The sequence below is a fragment of the Mastomys coucha genome, unplaced genomic scaffold (genome assembly GCF_008632895.1).
Source record: "Mastomys coucha isolate ucsf_1 unplaced genomic scaffold, UCSF_Mcou_1 pScaffold17, whole genome shotgun sequence".
NCBI classification, from domain to species: domain Eukaryota; kingdom Metazoa; phylum Chordata; class Mammalia; order Rodentia; family Muridae; genus Mastomys; species Mastomys coucha.
In genome coordinates this window covers 19,705,808-19,724,224 of record NW_022196899.1, presented here as the reverse complement: position 1 = coordinate 19,724,224, position 18,417 = coordinate 19,705,808, and the positions used below count along the sequence as shown (strand labels likewise).

Genomic DNA, 18,417 nt, shown 5'->3' with positions numbered 1-18,417 from the left:
GATGGCTGGTGCTCAGAAGGAGAGATGATGGCTGGTGCTCAGAAGGAGAGGTGATGGCTGGTGCTCAGCTTGCTTTCCTTTGTGCTCAGGCCAGGGACCCTGCCCATGGACAGTGCTGTTTTGGGTAAGTTTTTCAACCCCCACTAATGGACTCTAGAAGCTTCCTCACAGACATTCTCAGCCGTTTGTTACCATGATTGTTCTAAGTCTCAGCAAGTTGACAATGAAGATTATCTGTCACAGTGCTGATCTATCAAGGTATATTTTGCGGCAGATTTAATAACGGATCAGTACCCAAGCACATAGGCAAATGCATATTTAATTGCTTTGTTCAGCATTGATCAATTGCTCCATCCCTTCAGTGTGAAGTGCATAGTATGTGCATGCATGAGCATGGCTCATGTCTCTGTAGCTGATTCACTTCAGATATATTCATTTATTCTCTTTCTGCTCATTCATTTAAAACGTATTCTGAAACATTTACCTCTGCCAACCAATGTGCCATGTGGGCTAAAGAAATAAACATGAAACAACAAGCAAATTTCATATGTGGTAGATTCACACATAAGATTATGCCGACTCAAATACTCTTGCCTGCAGAAATGGTGAAATGACCAGAAGAGACTCAAAAGTCAGAGCACTGCTCCAATCTTACAGAAAAATGGATGCAGCTTCATGGAGGAAAGGATAGAAGACATGCTCAGAAACAGAATGCTCCAGGAAGAAACACAGGGGCATGGCTAAGATAAGAAGACAGGGTTAGGAGGGGAAGAGGATCTTTCAGTCCGGCTTGAAGTTCAATAGCTTGAAGTTGAGTATCTGTATTAATAACGGCAATGGCATTCTTTAGTCTGACCTAACTCCTGCGTATCCCTCTATGCAGCATCTAATTGGAAGTACGTCCAGATAGAAAGGGCCAGTTTTGAATTTCATTTTATTTTTGTTTATGGTGTTTTCCTGCACATATGTCTAGGGTTTTGTGTATGCTGTTTTTCCTGAACATATGTCTGTGTACCACATCTGTGCCTGGTATCTGCAGAGACCAGAAGTGGGCCTTGGGTCAGCAGGAACTGGAGTTACAGACAGCTGTCAGCCACCACCTTGGTTCTGAGACTAAAACCCTGGTCCTCTGAAAGAACAGGCAGTACTCTTGCCTGCTGAGCCTCCTCTTCAGGACCATATCTGATTTTTTTTTCAATGCATTGCAGGGAAAAAAAAGATTGCTTAAATTCCTCTCTGACAATGACATGTGACCCCCAAGTAATGAAGCAGCTCTGAGTGTGCATTACTTATCAGAGCCAGTAGCAGATAGTAATCAGTCTCCATGGAACAAATGTTTCTGCCCATACACATTTCCTGGGGTATTCCTCTACTACAAGAATAAATATTTAAATTCTCAGGGAGAACAAAAATGTCAGTGATCTAGCCTGGCTGTGGTGGCGCATACCTTTCATCCCAGCACTTGGGAGGCAGAGGCAAGCGGATTTCTGAGTTTGAGGCCAGCCTGGCCTCACTCTACAGAGTGAGTTCCAGGACAGCTAAGGCTGCACAGAGAAACTTTGTGTAGAAAAGTGTTCTAATGTGGTCTGATGATCTAAGGGCTCTTCCTTAGGGATTTTGCCCATGAAAACATGGGCTGGAGGTGAGGCCTGAAAGGCTACTTTTCATAGTCATATCCCAAACATCAAGTTATTTTGACACATTGTGACAGCTCTGAGGTAAACACGAACTGATACTTCATGCTGGCAACTTGGTTTGGGCATTTATCAACTGTAATTATTATTTTAGCTATCAAATAGAATTCTTAGTTCTCTGAAGCAGAGAAAACTAGAAAGAAACAAGAGATAGAGCAATTATCTCCAACTTGAATCCTAAGATGTTTAAATCATCTCTTGTTTCCTTTGCATTAAATATTTATATTGATTTCTTAATACTGTAAGGGACACTTAACACCTCTATTTTTATATAAATGACTGGAAGAACACTTTTATACTTTCAACTGAAGTAGATTATTAAGGAATAGGCACTTGATATTGTATGAGGAAGTAGTTTGTTACTTTAATGTATTCCATAAATTATAATTGAGCATACTTAAAATACAGTTACTCATTAAAAACAAGGAAATCCACCCTGAACTAAGCCTTCACCCTTGTAAATTTAAGCTTGTCATGTAACAGAAAGCAGTTTTCTACCTTATCTTTTTGCCCTTTGGTTTCTAACGCTGTAATTTTTTTCCTGAGAGAATTGAGGTTAAATTCCACTCATTTTATAAGTCTCATTGTCTTCACCCTTTCTGGACGCATGTCTTAGATTTACCTGCTGCTCTCTCAGTGATTTGAGTATCTCCGACTACGTCCTTCTTTCAACGTGCTCAATCCAGTTCTTTATTAAAAACGCTACTTTGACTGTGCTACCATCTTAGTTAAAAGCCCAGCCTGTCGTTTTGTGGAACCAAAACGACCTACATGTGCAGGCCAGCTCCGTATAGTCTTTGACTCCAGCTTATCTGCTATGCCATTTGTTAACCTATGCTTCTAAAGCCAACGAGAACCAGGCTCCAACCACTTCCTTTTCAACATGCTGAAGCAAGCCTTTCAACAAGGAGAGTCGTCTTCCTTACTTCCTGTTCTCATCTTTGCACTCTTTGCACTGAGTGTGTCATATCTAGTTATAGGTGACGACATTCTCTTGTTCCAACGTTTTTATTAGAGTATATTAATTGTACACAATAATGGATTCACCCTGACATATTCGTGCACCTATTCGTACTTGGTCAGATTCAGCTCCTCTACTCTCTCTTGCTCTTTTTCACCCCCAACCCCTGCTGCTTCTTCCTTCCCCCAATTAATCCTCCTTGCGCTTTCATGACTGCACTTCTGGAAAATGACTCGCAGAGTTGCATCTGGTTATTGTATTTTTTCAGCCATCCAATTCAAGCCTCTGTGACTATGGTCATAATATGACTCAGCCTTGACTCTCCTGGATATCTATTGAACAGCTTAGGAATTCTCCTTAATGAACACTCACTACCCAGTGAGTACCTGATATGTGCAAAACGTTTATTTATAGAGATCCTTTTCGACAGATAATGGTAGCAATGAAATGCAAATCAAGTGAACAAAGACTCGCCGGGAGGACACCATAATTGTATGTTTTCAGCATCGCTTAATATCTTCTTCCCCCAGATCAAATGGACTAGGGGAATATTGGGAGTCGCCACCCCATAGCTCTTCATGGAGTCTAGAAAGATCACTTCTCTCTCCTTTCAGTGACCACACGGACACACAGGAATTTCCTGTGTCGGCCACCACTGCACGAGAAACTTGGGGGTTCATTTGCCTGGTATCGAAGTATAACACGTGACCTGGCCTTGACAAATGAATTTACCCCCATCCTTAGACACAGAAAAGAGTGTGTAAGGAAAGCAAGAGCATTTAGAACTTTTTCCCTACAGGTTATTAAGGCAGTCTTCCCTGGGAATATGCGCTCCAGCGTGCTCTGGATTGTCTTCATCCACCTAGGAAGCACCTTTTTTTTTCTGAAAATCCAGTGACGTTAGTTCGTCCTCCGAACACAGTTACGGGCAAGAGCTCTAGGAGACTTGAAGCTCCTGGCCGTCGCCAGAGGAGATGACTTGCTTTTGAGATGTGCTGCTTTTACTTCATTGTGGTTGAAGTTTGAGATTCTGTCCACCGCACTAGATAGAGATGGGTGCTCTTCCAGCGGTCTGCATTTTATTGTGAAAGGGAAATAAACTCACCGGACATTGTGAGGAAGGCATTCATTATTTTTCTGTCTATCATCACTACAGAATTCACACTTCCCCACAGTTCTTTTGTTTATTATTGCAGTAATTTCATAATTAGCTTCCTTGATTTGCTTTTTTTCCCTCTCTTATTGTTTGCAATCCACTATACAATTGTGATCCTATAACCTGAGTTTCTGAAGGATTAGGTCCAAATGTCATTGTTTGATACACAGCTCTCCTCATTACCTGGCTCTTTTTACGTACACATTTATTTTTTGACATTTTTTTTTCCACACACCTCCTCATGCTTCAGCTAAACTACCTGTCACTAAGAATACCTGTGACTCTTTGGTGAGGCAATGTCCTCGTGCGTGTCACTCTTCTTAGAGTGTTCTTCTCTGGGGAGATATTTGCACTGTTCATCTTGTAATCTAGATATGACCCTCCCTCAAAGTCTACCAGCCTTTAAGTGGGGAGGGGACCTGTGTTCCAGGTCTTTTTATCTTACAGTAGGTGCAATACTGATTCCACAGGGGAACTCAAAAGGTTGGTGATTAAGAACTCACTTACTAAATTACATTGCCCCAGAAACCTACTGGGTCCTGTAGGTAGAATTTAGATGCAACTGATATGGTAGAATGCACATAATGCTTCTAGGATTTAGATGTGAGAGACATGATCAAACAGGATCTAAGTATTTGCCAGTGTCCCACCCCACACATTCATCACAGCAATCTGTGTGTGTATGTATGTATATATATATACATATATATATATGATTTTGTGTTTGATCAATGCTTCTATAAGCCTCACATTTTATATAATTACCAAGAAGAGAACTTTAGAATGAAATGAAAAGAACATCACTTAGGTGCATGATTTAAAATAGCAAAACTCTGGGAAATGAGAAGAAAATGTGGAATTTAAGTCTTGTATAATAAAGTATCATTGGCTTTTTAAGTGGCAAAGTATCTTTGAGAATATCATCTCATTTTTTTTCTGAGTACATTTAGAGCTAATATATGCTCATTCTAAACATTATCTCAGAAAAGTGAGGCCTATGTCCTGTAATTATAGTTTTAATGCATTTAAAGTGAGATATGCATTTACGAAATGATGCATCGAGAATATCTGAACAGATTTTTATATTTTTATGCTCTATTGTTACCTGAGATAGAGACAGTCTGTAATACCATGTCCTAAAATTGATATTCATCTCACTTACCTGTATTCCTTTCCCCTTCCCTCCCTCCCTCTTTCCCTTCCTCCTTTCCTCTTCCCCTCTCTCCCTCAATCCCTTTTCCCCCATCAATCACACTTTGCAGAACTCCACTGTAAGGCATAGTCTAGGTTGTTAGCACCTAGAAGCCAACAAATCAGCATAAGAGTAGCCTTATGGTTTAACTGAATTTGACTTCTGTTGCCAGAAAGAAAGGAACGAAGTCAGGTTATGGTAAGTATGTCTAAGTCAAAACACGAAGTTCCAGAGAAGAAGCGAGAAGAGCCCATTTGTGATAGTGAAGCCAACAATGTCTTGCTTTAAGTGTGATAACTGAGCAGAGACCCACCGGAGTGAGGGGGTGTCTTGTAGCTGTCATGAGAAGAACACAGGCCTGCATAGAAGTAGGCTGGGAAGTATAAAGTGCATGGCCAGAGACTATCTGGTATATTAAAAATAAATTTAGAGAAACAGAGGCTCTAGAAGTTGGGCTGGAGGCATGCCAAGTGGCAGAATGTTCACTTGGTATACACGAGGCCCTCGTTAAAGCAACAGCACTAGAAAAATCATTACGGATTTAATGATCATGCACAAGATTGACTGGAAGTACATCGCAGGATGCGCAGATGCATGCCACTAAGAGAAAACACATAATCACCTATGCCTGAGGGGTATTTTTTGCTGTTGTATTTTTGTAGGTAACCTAGGTAGGTAAGAGAGTAGCTGGGATAATCCAAGAAATCATTAGGATTATCCTCGGAGACCGATGAACTCAGAAAAAGTAGAATTTGGAAGAGCTACAGAGGAAAGAAAGCTAAATAAAGATGTGCTGGGCTGAAAACACATTGGGTTTTGGATCCTAGGAAATGTAAGTTGGAGGAGGATTTGACTTGGTTAGGGCCAGATACAGGGCGGATGGATTTAGATATGCCGTATATAGAGATTATACGGGCAGAAGAATAATGTTTGTATGCCAACCACCTGGACCGTGGCCAAATGGATACTATACACTATTCGGGGAGTAATTCTAGAGATTTTCTTCTGCCTTACTAGCATTTCTAATATCTCTACCCTTTGCCCACCTAGCAGGATGCTGCCAGGAAGCTGGTCAGCTGGTTCCCTTTATAATGTCACAATTTAACAGATTAATCACCTCTGTCTTTTACTTTTCCCGAGTAGAAATATGAGCTGTCATTGCCCTATAAACTCTTTCTCGGCACATTATTTATATTTAACCCGTTTTAAGTAAAATGCATATAATTTATGATGAACACTGCAATAAAATTTCATCTCGGGGTAACACTTTATTAATACTCTTTCTTCTTAAGCTCTCTGGAAAGGGGAAAAAATACTAATTTCCTGCTGTTAGTCTTCAAGACTTTTCCAAAGAATGAGTAATGCCCATTGCTTGTTCTATACTTTAGGAGAACATGTTATTTAATTTTCTTGGTAAATGTAATTACTGGGGAGGGGTCGAAATCTTCTCACTTAAGTGACATTCAGGATTGAAAACACACCTAGTCCACACACTAGTACATTGAGGTGTCTCAAATGTACACTCAAGCCTTTCTTTTCCCCATATTTTAACTGTTCATTTCTGGGAAAGATGTTTTTATCACAGCTTTCTGACAATATGAACACACACACACACACACACACACACACACATAAAAATGATATGTGTACTTCTCTAGAGACATCTGGCCTTCACTCCACCACAAATAAATAAGTAAGTAAATAAGTAAGTAAGTAAATAAATAATTTTCAAACTTAAGCTTTTTGGAGCCAAATCTACAAGTGAGCAGATGTGTTTGTGCAAATTTTACAGAGAATTTGTGTGTTTTTTACTTTAATGGGACTTGCAGACAGCCTCTGACTTAATGACAGACTTTGCATTTGAGAACCATTAACTTCACAACCCAGCAGGCCACATGACCTTTAATGATCATATAAGCCAGTTCTATCTAGATTATAATCGTGTCCAGTATGTCTCTCCTTGCTAAACTTAAGCAGTAAGAGAACAGTAACGGCTGTGGTGACATGTACCTGTAATCTCTGGGGAGTCGGAGAATGAAGGGTGAGACATTCCAGACCATTCTTGGTTACATCCTGAGGTGATGGCCAGTGCGTGATACTTAAGGCCTTATCCAAGAAAAGAAAAAAAAAAAAAGGTAAGGCGGCGCCCAGGAAATCGTGCTCAGATCACTAATGATCTAGTTCCAGACTTGTACACTGTCTTACTACAGCTAAGTAGTGCGGCTGATTTTCAACTCAAAAACCCAGATGTCCTTCCATGTCTTGGTATTTGAATAAGAAGAGAAAACACACCATAGCGATGCTAAATTAGAATCCCTGACAACACGCGTCTTTAGTGTTCCAAGTCTATGTGCACTGTTGTGGATAAACACAGCAATCCCGCCAGGCAGGTGCTAGTAGTAGTTCCATTTAGCTGAAGTGGAATGTGAGGTTATTGGTTTCGGCACCAAATGACATGGGTAGGCTTATTTCATTGGAATGTGGAGAAAACTGATCAATAGGAGTTTGGCTCATGTGACTGCGTCTCAGTTTCTTTCTCGTCGCTGTGACAAAATACCCTCACAGAAGTAACCTAAGGGAGAAAAGGTTTGGTTTTCCGAACAGTCCCTGGCTACGGTCCACAGAGGTAGAAAATCCAGGAAGGCAGCAGTATGGGGGAACTAGTCCTGGGTATCTCCAGTTAGGAGGCAGAGTGGGGGGGCAGCGCATGCAGAGCTTGTTTATTTATTTCCAGAACCCCCAACTAGGAAATAGTGCCTCCAACCACCCCTAGCCAAGATGAGTTCTCCCACAACTGCCAACCTAATCTCTCTGGGCCAGAGGGATAGTTTAGCTGCTAAGAGTGCTCACTATTCATCCAGAGGAGCTCAGTTTGGTTCCCAGCACACATGTTTAGAAAGTTAACAACCACTTGTAATTCCAGCTCCAGGATATCCAATGCTTTCTTGTGATGTTCGCAGGCACAGCCCACACCTCATTCCCTCACCCCACCCCCAGCCCCGCCAACACACACAGGGGAGGGAGTGTGGGAGGGAGAGAGAGACAGATAAAGTCACAGTAGAAATAAAAGAAAAAATTAAAAAGGATAGTCCTTGACCAGGATGCCCAGAGGCCCATCTCTAAAATGATTATAGAACCTCCCAACCAGGCAGCCCCATCCGTCACAGGCTCATGGCACATACAGACAGTGACAAATGTCGCCTGTCTGGCAGTTTTGTTTTGTTAACCTTCTTGAGCTTTTCTTTTTAAGTTACTCACGAAAATGAGATTATAACGTTCAGCATATAGATTGCAGTCTTGCAAAGAATAATGTAAAAAACACAATAGAGCTTATTTCAAAGTAATCTCATCTTCCTGATAACAAGTATTGGAAACAAACGACGTTCAATTATTACATTTAGAGTTTAGCAGTGCAGTTACAAAGGGTGGCCACAGGATTAGGAGGCAACAGATGATGCAGAACTTCATGTAAGTTACAGGAGGCGTCTTTATTGAATTGCCTTTGTTTCTTTTTTTTTGTTAAAGCTTAATGTAATTCCTGTGATAGCTCCTTGCATGGTGCTACCATTGCTTGTTTCTTTCAAAATGAGTTCTCTCTCGTTAGTCTTAGCCAGGCTGAACTCAGAGGTCCTCCTGCCTCTACTTCTTGAATGCTAGGACCGAACCGATTAAATTAAGGGTGTGCACCGTACGCCCCACGTATTATAATATTTTAAGTGTGCTACCTCCTGGAAGTTAAAGATTCCAGACATAGTGTTGCTGATATGAGAACACTTACTTGTTTTCAACTTTCTGGAAAGCTGCATACAAATTTTGAAGGTTTCAAGTTGAATTAGAGAGACTAGAGAAGGTAAGCTAGTAGCTAAGTATCCAGGCATGATTCAGGGTCAAGCCTTATTGTCTCAGGCATTACCTATAGGTTACTTCCTTGAATGGAACACAAACAAATAAACAAAGAAAAAAAGATCTACTAAATTGCAAAACTATGGGAAAGTGGTTTCGGGATCCTTTAAAGTGGGGGAAATATGCCATGATCAAGGTTGTTCTGAAAACTAGCTTAACTGTGACAGAGCCTCACATTTTCTATTGGCTAGTATTAATTAACAAATAGCAACACTTACTCTAAATCCTTCCGGACAATCGCTGTTATTGGGTTGCTATTTGGGGTACCCCCTTTCCTCTGAATTTTAAACTAAGACTGAGAAGAATGAGATGAACCCCCAGGTAGAAAAGAAAGCATGTAGCTTGTGTATCCCCTATTTCTCATGGATACTCTTGGGCATTCTTCTTTTGGTGGCCATCAATTATTTCAGTGGGTCTCTTGGTAGGTCCCAGTTTCTCACTTCACCTTCAGAAAGAGCACAGAGGCTAGTAGGCTGTGAGTAGGTGCAAGAGTGCACTGTTATGCGTCAGTCACACCCTTCACAAGTCACGAAAGCCAATAATGATTACTGTGGTGGATTTTTAAACCTCTACTCTCCAGCAGTTAAGAATGTGGGCACAGCTGGTGAGGAGAGACTAATAGTACTAGACATTTATAGTGTTCCCACCAGTTCAGGGACCAGCCTGCCTCCTACTTGAAGGGAATCTGAGGGGAGTTTGGTGGCCAGATATTTTCTGGGTGAGAACCTGTGAGACTCAGTGGTAGTCTGTGAGACTCAGTGTTGCTTCCGGGTCCAGTCACCCCTCACACTGATTCCAGCCCTGGAAACGCAGCAGCACAAAGGACCTAGAAACTCAGCTTGCAGGAGGCCTCTGGCCCGCCATCGCCACCTTGCCAAAGCGCATTCACTCGCTGCTTTAAGTGGCTTAGAAGACGTCACAAGTGACGCCCTGGGCCCTTCACCCTTCCTGCAACCTCGGGCGTTGCGGGCTCTGTGGGCTGCGGGGCGTTGCGGGTTACCACGGGGTGGGGGGACCAGAGAGGGCGGAACTTAGTAAAGGGAGGGGACCCGCCACCAACACCTAGGCGGCCACTGTGGGAGCTTCCACCCGACCTAGGGCAAGCGACGCTGTGCTATAAAGCTGACGGGAGGAGTAGGCGGGAGAGGGCGAGCAGGACCGCGCGGCAGGGGGGTCGATGTAGTTGTATTGAGTCTCCGGCTCCCTGCGAGCGGATCAAGAGAGAGAGAGGGGGGGGGGAGCGCACGCAGCAGAAGCTGGTGTGTGTGTGCGCGCGTGAGTGTGCATGTGTGTGCGTGTCTACAGGTAGCAGCGGCAGCGGCGGGGACGCGAGCAGGGGACCCATCTGCAGCTACCTCTCCGCCTAGGATTTTTTTTTTTCCGAGGCGATTGCTCATTTGGCTGACGGACCTGTGGTCCCCAGAAAAAATCTCATCTCCTCCGTTTCTACTCTCCTTTAGGCGTCCCAGTTTCAAGTGTGTGTTTGGGGATAATTTCATATTTTTTATTTTTTTTTCTTCCTCTTCCTCCAAAGCTTCTCAGGAATTCTGCATATTGAAGCAGGTACCTTCTGGCACGAAATCCTTGGATACATTTGCTCTGCCAAGTTTTGCTGCTCCAGCCCCCTCCCTCCTCCAGGGGCTTCTGGGGTGCTTTTCTTTTGGATTTACATGCAAAGAACGTATATATATATATGTTTATATATCGATCGGATAGCTTATGATACATATACGTGCGTCCCAAAGCCTGGTTTTCATCTTCTTCTCGACACAGCGAAAATGTTCCGGAGCTGATGAACACAGAGACCATTATTCACATTCTTTTGATCCTGGTTTTGAACAAGGGGAGGGAGAGTGAAGAACTGTTTAAGGTTCGGCCATCATTAGGCTGCACGCTAGGCACCAAGAAGTATTTCTGATTGCAGAGCAGGTACAGCCGGGGCTTAGAGCGAAGGTAAGGGGGCCTTTGAGTCCACCAGGCCCGGCGTTTACCTCAGTCCCGGGGAGTGCTGAGAACTTCCTGCTCCAGTCTCTCCCTGCCCTCACCCTTTCGACCAACCCTACCCCATCCCTGTCCTCCTCTGCCTCGCTTCCACCTTTTACCAAATCCCCCGGGGCCCAGGAGGAGGGCTTGGCTCTGGGGAGGGGGGCTGTGTTAAAGGTGTGATAGCCGGTTACAGTTTAAATGTGTCTTGTATTTCCCCACTTGATTGAGTTTCCCAGGACCCCTTCTGTCTCTTAGCGGTTTTAAATGCATTTTTGCCCTTTATACAACAGTCACCACCACCACCACCACAACAACAACAACAAATGTCGTGTCGATCAATGGTTTAAACACGTCTCGGTGCCAACTCTTCTGATGAAAATAAAAACAATAAAAAAAATGAACTTTAATGAACTGGGTGGTTTCTTCAATCCTTGGGTTCATAGAATCTCCAAAATGCAGAGAAGCAGCAAAGAGGACAGACAGTAGGCTTCAGCTCCTGCAAATTCCAGTTGTGTCACAGGGAGGGCAAATCCCCGGAGTTGAGAGGGAGCTAAGTCTAACATAAGAAGACCTACGCAGCCAGCGAGTTTTTTTTTTTAATTAATTAATTAATTTATTTTTTAAAAACCCACCTTTTACACTGCATCCAGTCCTCGATTAACTCCTGTTCTGGGGATGCGTTAACCGAGCCGACCTTTTGATGGAGAAGTGGGTTATTCTCTCTGTTCCTGGTCTTCAGCCAGCCTCCTTGCTTCCCCCTCTGCCTGTCTGGCCCTGGCACTTTGCAAAAATCGCCGGTTTTGCGCACCCTCGCGGTGGGCGTTCTCCACGTTGCATCCTGCCCCCTCGGTCCGTCTTCCAGCGCGGTGGCCGAGCACATGCATCTTTCTCGGGGGGTGGGGGGGCTCGCTCGCGCACGCCCTCTCCCGCACCCCGCGACTCCTCACCTGCCCCGGCACGCCTTAGCCGCTCTTCTCCCTTCCCGGTGCATCCCTTGACCCTTCATCCCGGCCTGCGCGGGTTCGGAGCGTCGGGACGCGGCTGTGGCGGCGGTGCCGAGCTGGTGTGGGAAGCCAAGGCAGGAAAGGCGAACCCGAGTGGGCGGTGAGAGGCCAGCCGAGTCCGTGGGAGCCAGGGAAGCCTGAAGGAGCGAGACCGTGAGTGTGTGCGCCGCGCGCTGCCCCGCTCGGGGCGGACTCGTGCGGAGGCTCCGAGTCTTCGGAGCGGTGTCCCAGCCTCTGCAGTGAGCCTGCCTGGGTGCGCCTTGGGACCTGGGCATCCAGATCCCGGAGGTCGGCGGAGAGGTACCGGAGAAAGGCAGCGATTCCGAGAGTCCGCGGAGGGGAGACGCGGAGGCTGAGCGGATGGAGGAACAATGCCGCCTCCTGAAGCAGAGCCGTTCTTGAGCCTCGGCGGCTGGAGTGTGGAGTCTGCTCTCGGCTCGGCTCTCTTCAGGCCTTGAGGCTACTTCTGGGCTTGGTTCCGCCTCTTAGTTTGACAGGAATTAGAAAGTTGCTCTTCTTCTCTGCAAGCTTTCCTTCGGAGTGGCTTTCCGATCTGCGTGCTGGTTCAAGTCAAGATGTCACTTTCTGGATCCCCCGCGAGGAGAGACTCATAGATTATGCATTGTTGGGCAGTAAACTCTCCCGGGAAGAGAGGGTAGTCCACCCAAAAGGCTAAATGGTTTGCCACTGACTCCTGCCTGCCTCAGCACAATGCCTTGTGAGTAGAAATAATAATAAAGCCACCTTCAGTAAATTTTAAATTATTTACGATGAGGTTTTTGAGCCAGGAATAATTTATTCCAGAGGAAGCAGTTGGGCTGTTATAAGAATGAGGGAAATCTGTCCCATATTTGATTCATTTGCGATTATTCTAATAAGCTCTGGCCTGTACTACTGTTTTTCCCTTTTTTTTTCCTTCCATTTCTAGGGCCTTAGTGGTAGATGTAGGGCTGGGGATATGTGAATTTAGATAGTTAACCCTCTCTCCTTCACTGTGCATTTTAATAGTGTTGACATCCCAATTTTCCTCTTTTTATACCAAAAGTACTGTAGACTCTTTTGCTTAAGTAACTGGAAGTTTCATGCTATATTTGACATTCCAGTGTCTTGATACATATCTTAAAATTAATTATACTTGACTATTAATAGGATCGTAATATTTTTTTAAAAAAAATGGCATGTAGAGGAGGTGTGTGTATGTGCATGCATGTGTATGTGTGTGTGTGTGCTTGAGTGCAAAATCTATAAAATCCCTGAGCATTGTCAGCTATTACAACCTACAGAGAGTGCCAGTTTCCTTTTGAAATGAGTTGAGCATCGAAGACCATGTGTGTATTTAGAATATCTAATGCAAAATGCAAAAACCCATTAAGTTTACTGTGTGCCCTTGGCAGAGAATGCATCTCAGTCTCCTTGCACTGCCTAGTGATGGAGTGATTCATAGAGAATGTGGAAGTTAATCGTTACTCAGGCCTTCTGATGACACGGAGTGATTAAAAGGAGGATCTGTTTCCTCTAAGCCTGCTCTTCTACATGTGGTCTCTACAATCCTTCTAGCTAAAGGAGGAACGTGGATCTTTCAGAAGTGAGCTACACCAGAGATCCTGGGGTTCCGAGTAAGAAGAGGCTCTTTGAGGACCTCCCCCCTCACCCCCACCCTCAGTATTGCTGTCCGTCAAATATAATTTTTCCTGTGGTTTTTCTTTGTGAAAATTTCCATTTTTATTTAGTGATAACATATTGCCATATAAAAATGCTTGGATTTGTTTGCAGTTGGAACAGGGATACACAGGAAGGTAGGCCCAGGATCTCCTCTGCTTGTTTCTGGTGGGGGAAGGTTTGCCTGGAAGTCTAGCCGACTCTCTGCAGGGTCAGATGACTGCCCTGAAAGAGACACTGCCAACCCTAGTTTCTCAGATTTGATTCCACTTTTAGCATTTTCAAACAGTTATTCTGGGATAGGACCTGTTCTTATGTCAACCTGCCTTAAGTTACTAGTTTAGCTTTTCAAAATTAAAATTAAAACTTAGGATTATTAAGTAGCTATAACTAGAGAACATAAGTAAAAATCTTAGGATCTGCTCTTTAATTTTTTTATTTTTATGTTATTGACATTTTATGGGCCAATGGTTTTATCTATCTATCTATCTATCTATCTATCTATCTATCTATCTATCTAATGTAATTGATATACCTTTCTCTGAGTTTCCAAGTGTAATAACAATTTTTAACATTTTTAGCAAAGCTTAGTCATGGATGACTCTAGAAGATTCCACCCCCACTTAAGAGTTACTTCACAAGTTACCTATGTGAAGGTGGTTTTTTTTTTTAAAGCAAAGCACAGCTGGAATTAACAGTAAGACCAGAAATGTCAACAGATTAACAGTAGAATCTAATATACGTTGTCATGCTCTGTGTTCCTCATTTGATAGCCATTTTCAGTCTATTAGATAATGATCTCTTAGTTCTGTTCCAATCGCTTATAAGGAGAGTCATCGGACTTGCTGTTTCTAAGACTGAAGAGCAGTGGTGAGGATTACCAGCACTACCCAATGGTTGGGGTAGCCTACCTGCCAATGTCCAGACATCATGAGCATCGACGCTTCACAAGCTTTACACAGAAACTTCCTTTGTCTGCTGCTACTCTGAAAGTTACCCTCTGGTCCAGTCGCACGACTCTTAGTACTCGCTCGTGTTAACTCATCTTGGTAGAACCAGCTCCCTACACACCACCTGTCCAGCATTTTAGCTCCCTGTGGCTGTCTTTCTCTTCACCCCTTCCCTTCCTTTGCCCTTCCTCTGACATGCGACTGACTCCACAAGCCTTCCTTTTCACATTCCAACATTCGGCGTCTTTATTGGATGGTGAACTGCTGGAGGTCAGATCAGAGACAATACCTGGCTCATCATTGCATTTAGAATTATTATCCCCATGCCAGGACAGAAAAGGAGATCACACATGAGTAACACATATTCTTCACAACTGGATTTCACCATGAAATAATTAATAGTCTAGCAGTAGGTTAGGAAAGTAAGGTTTATTTAATGTCATTTAATAAGAAGTCAAGGACAGACAACTGATAAAACATTGAAGCAAACAATTAAGATTCTCCTATCATCTTTGTACTTTGGGATCATGGTCAGAAGATTGCTTCTATGCCTAGCGTCTCATTTATGATTTCTGGTCCTCCAAAAAGTGAGGGTGACAAAGATGAGGGAACACCTTATCTCAGAACTCCCCAACCTTGACACTGCCATCTTTTGGGACTGGTTAATTTTTTGTTGTTGTTGTGGGAAAGATTCTGTACATTGAGGATGTCTAGCAGTATGCATGGTCTTTATTCAACCTATCTGCCCTTTATCGAAAAAGTGTCTCCAAACATTGCCAAGAATCCCTGTGTGAAAAAAAGTGACCACAGATGGGAGTATTGCTCTGGAGTGGGGAAGGGAGAATCTGTTTGCTCCTTGCTCTTTTATTTTGTGTGTAAGTGCTAGTAGGGGCCTGTTCTGAAGTAACAAATGAGCCTTTATGAGCGTGGTATAGAGAAGGAAGAGGAGACGTGAAGCCCAGAGACTGAAGGGACCACATACACCTGCTTGTTGGGCAGTGTGTGCAGTGTGATTGCTTTCCCATGAACTTGCATTTTCATATAACATCAGACCCTTGTCCAGTGGCAACTCCTTGATATCTGCTGTTGGTATAGACATATTTTGGTGATTTTTTTGTATCCTGAACAATATCAAAAATTTTGAGGAGGGAATGCACATGAAGTTGAAAAACTAGTACTGCTTGCTACAATCATAGAATAAATAAATACATATAAGTCATCTAAATAGTTCAGAAAGGTGAAAAAGTCAAGGGCATATGTTTTTTCACATGATAAATGTTGACGAATTAACCATGACAATTGTTAGGCAATAAGGGGACAGAAGAGAGAGGCTTTACCTCCTCAGACATTGACCTAGTCTATGAAGTAAAGCAATAAAGTTTACATTTACAAATGAAGAAGTTGTCAATTATGTGAAGAAGGTTAAAGGAAACAAAAATGCATATCCTGGGTTTAATACTGCTTTCCAGTGCTTATATTCTACAAATTATCACATGTTGATGATAACACTGGGTAAATTAATAGATCTCTGGACAGACATGTTAGCATGAACCCAAAGGAAACTTAACAGCTATGCTTCTTAATTGTTTAGCTAATTATGGCAACAGAGGCTAACTTATAAGTAATAAATCTGCTGTACAAAAACATATCAAGATTACTATAGATGGCCAATCCATTTGTCCAATATTTTCTCTATTTAAAATTATTCTCTATACATTTATTGGAAGCTAATTTGTATTCAGCTTTGTTCAATGTAGAGATGGAAAATAAGGTGATTCTTAGGTAGCTTGAAGTTGTGAGTTTCCAAGTATCTAAGTGAAGAACTAGGGATGGAGTTCTTGGTGTGCCCAGAATGAAGAGTCTTTAAATTCAATTGCAAGTGTTCAAGAAAACAAAGGAATAAAATAACGGGAAAGGACCAGTGAAGGCCTTTACAAATAAGACTGCCACTCAGGCACAGTCAGTGATTCTGGAGGTGTGCTGAGTGAGGGTTGGCTAACGTAGCAATATAATGATAGGAGCTTAATCATATGTCAGTTGACTGCCTATCCTGGGACCAATGTGGCTACTGCGGAAGCAATCAAACCTCTTTTCACGCATTAAAAGGAGGGAATAGTTTTTTCTCTTATGGAACTTCCTAATGTTATTACGGAAAATTTTCCCAGGCACTGTCAGCTGAGTTCCCTTACGGCCAATGCAGAAAAAACTAAAGTACACTCCACTCCTATCTAATAGCTTATAGAAGGTAGGACTTTGCATTCTCGTAAAGACTCAGTCTTGCCCACTTGGGGGCTGCAGGAGGGTCGGCTTTTTCTGTGGAAGGGAGGTATCTGAGCAATGACAGCTGAGAGGAGGGAGGCAGGAGCTGGTAAACAGGCTAACTAGGAGGGCTTCCTGTAGCTCTCATGTTCAGCTTCTCCAGTCTCTTCTGAATCCTAATGCTTACATTAACACCAAATATACAAAATGTAATCTTAACCATCTCTGGATCCGTGGCCGTAAGTTAAGTTCATGTCAGAGTTCAAGCTTCTAAAATGGAGTGCATGCAATTTTCCTGTAACGTTGCACAGGTTGTCATGTTTGTTTGTTTTTAATGCATCTTTGAGAATTGAAAAATGTATTTTGGGTGGGAAAATGGTGAGCACTAAGTTACGGTACATTGCACACGTAAACTGGACATTTTACTTCTCTGGCATATCTATATCAGGTCATTAAATCAAAGCCTGTCTTTGCCAAGTAGGTCACGTGTTCTCATCCGTGTTTCTTACCAACCTCATTTAGAAACAGTCTGAGAAATGACTGATTCTTTGGCCAGTTGATCTTTTAAAGAATGGATTAATTTTGGTTCTCTCCAAATGAAAAATCTAGGTTTTTCGATGTTCATGCAGAAAATCCTTGGGCTTAATCATTTACTGAATGTATTCAAAACTACTTTAGGAAAATTTCTATATAGCCACAGACTTTTGAAAAACTTAGGAAATAATTTTCCCAAAGGACACAATGTCTGGATAATTTCATGGAGATTGTGCAGATGACGTCTAGATAATTTCATGGAGATTACAATGGATTGTGCTTGTACACACTCCATTATCCTTTGCATTATCCTTTCCTACACTCATGTCCCCTCGCATTTTCATACCTTGTTTATCCACAGTGAGTGGGTTCATGTTTGGATGGGGTGCTTGTATGTAAGGCCCTAGTAAGACCTTACACACAAGCATGAGCGCATTGTGTATTGGAGGGGGGTGTGTGAGTTACCAGAGGTTCTAACTTTCAAGGAAATGCCTTGCACTCTTCAGGCAACTCTGAAATGGAGATGGTCTACTTTTAGACCATGTGCCCATGGGCTTCTCTCAAACATCACTGTTCCCCTTAAAAATGTGAAAAACTATTGCTTTCCCTTCTAACCTCATTTCAAGAAAACTCAGAGAAAGCCTGGGCTTCTTTGGAATAGGTGTTCTTAGCCACCCCACTTCACCCTGTTTTATTATTGAAACTCAAATTTTGAGCTTTAGCTTAGCTTCAAGACTTTAATGTTTGGAGAAACTTTTATAGGTTGTTTTCAATTGTTTGGGGAAAGAAGACATAATGTAGTAAATGTAAGTACATAGACATGAGTATTACCAACTATCACTCATTAGTTTTCCCCCCGAATGTATATGTGTTTGGAAATTATTTAAAGTTATGTGCAATAGCTGCTAAGTTTAGAATATGAGAGGTAAGAGAAGGAGAGAGATACCAATGGTGTTTGAGCTATTTTAAGAGGAATGTATGTTATAGTTTGTAGACAGATGGGAAACTAAGATGGAATATGTGGAAGTACAAATAAATAGAGTTTATACCTTGTTCTATTTCTTTCTCTGTCTCTCTGTCTCTCTCACACACACATACATACACACACACACATACACC

The 18,417-nt window shown here is 42.7% G+C and overlaps 1 protein-coding gene across 3 annotated transcripts in view; it reads left to right on the top strand.

Annotated features, from left to right (window-relative positions):
• The first annotated feature begins 10,138 nt into the window (after positions 1-10,138).
• Positions 10,139-18,417, top strand: part of Nlgn1 (neuroligin 1) — a 901,140-nt gene continuing 892,861 nt past the window's right edge. Inside the window, exon 1 of one of the 3 annotated variants that reach the window (XM_031376453.1) lies at positions 10,139-10,859. The gene's annotated coding sequence lies outside the window, so the exon portion shown is untranslated. Of the gene's footprint in view, positions 10,860-11,706; positions 12,615-18,417 lie in introns of those variants that run through there. The other 2 variants (XM_031376456.1, XM_031376452.1) reach the window with 2 other exon arrangements.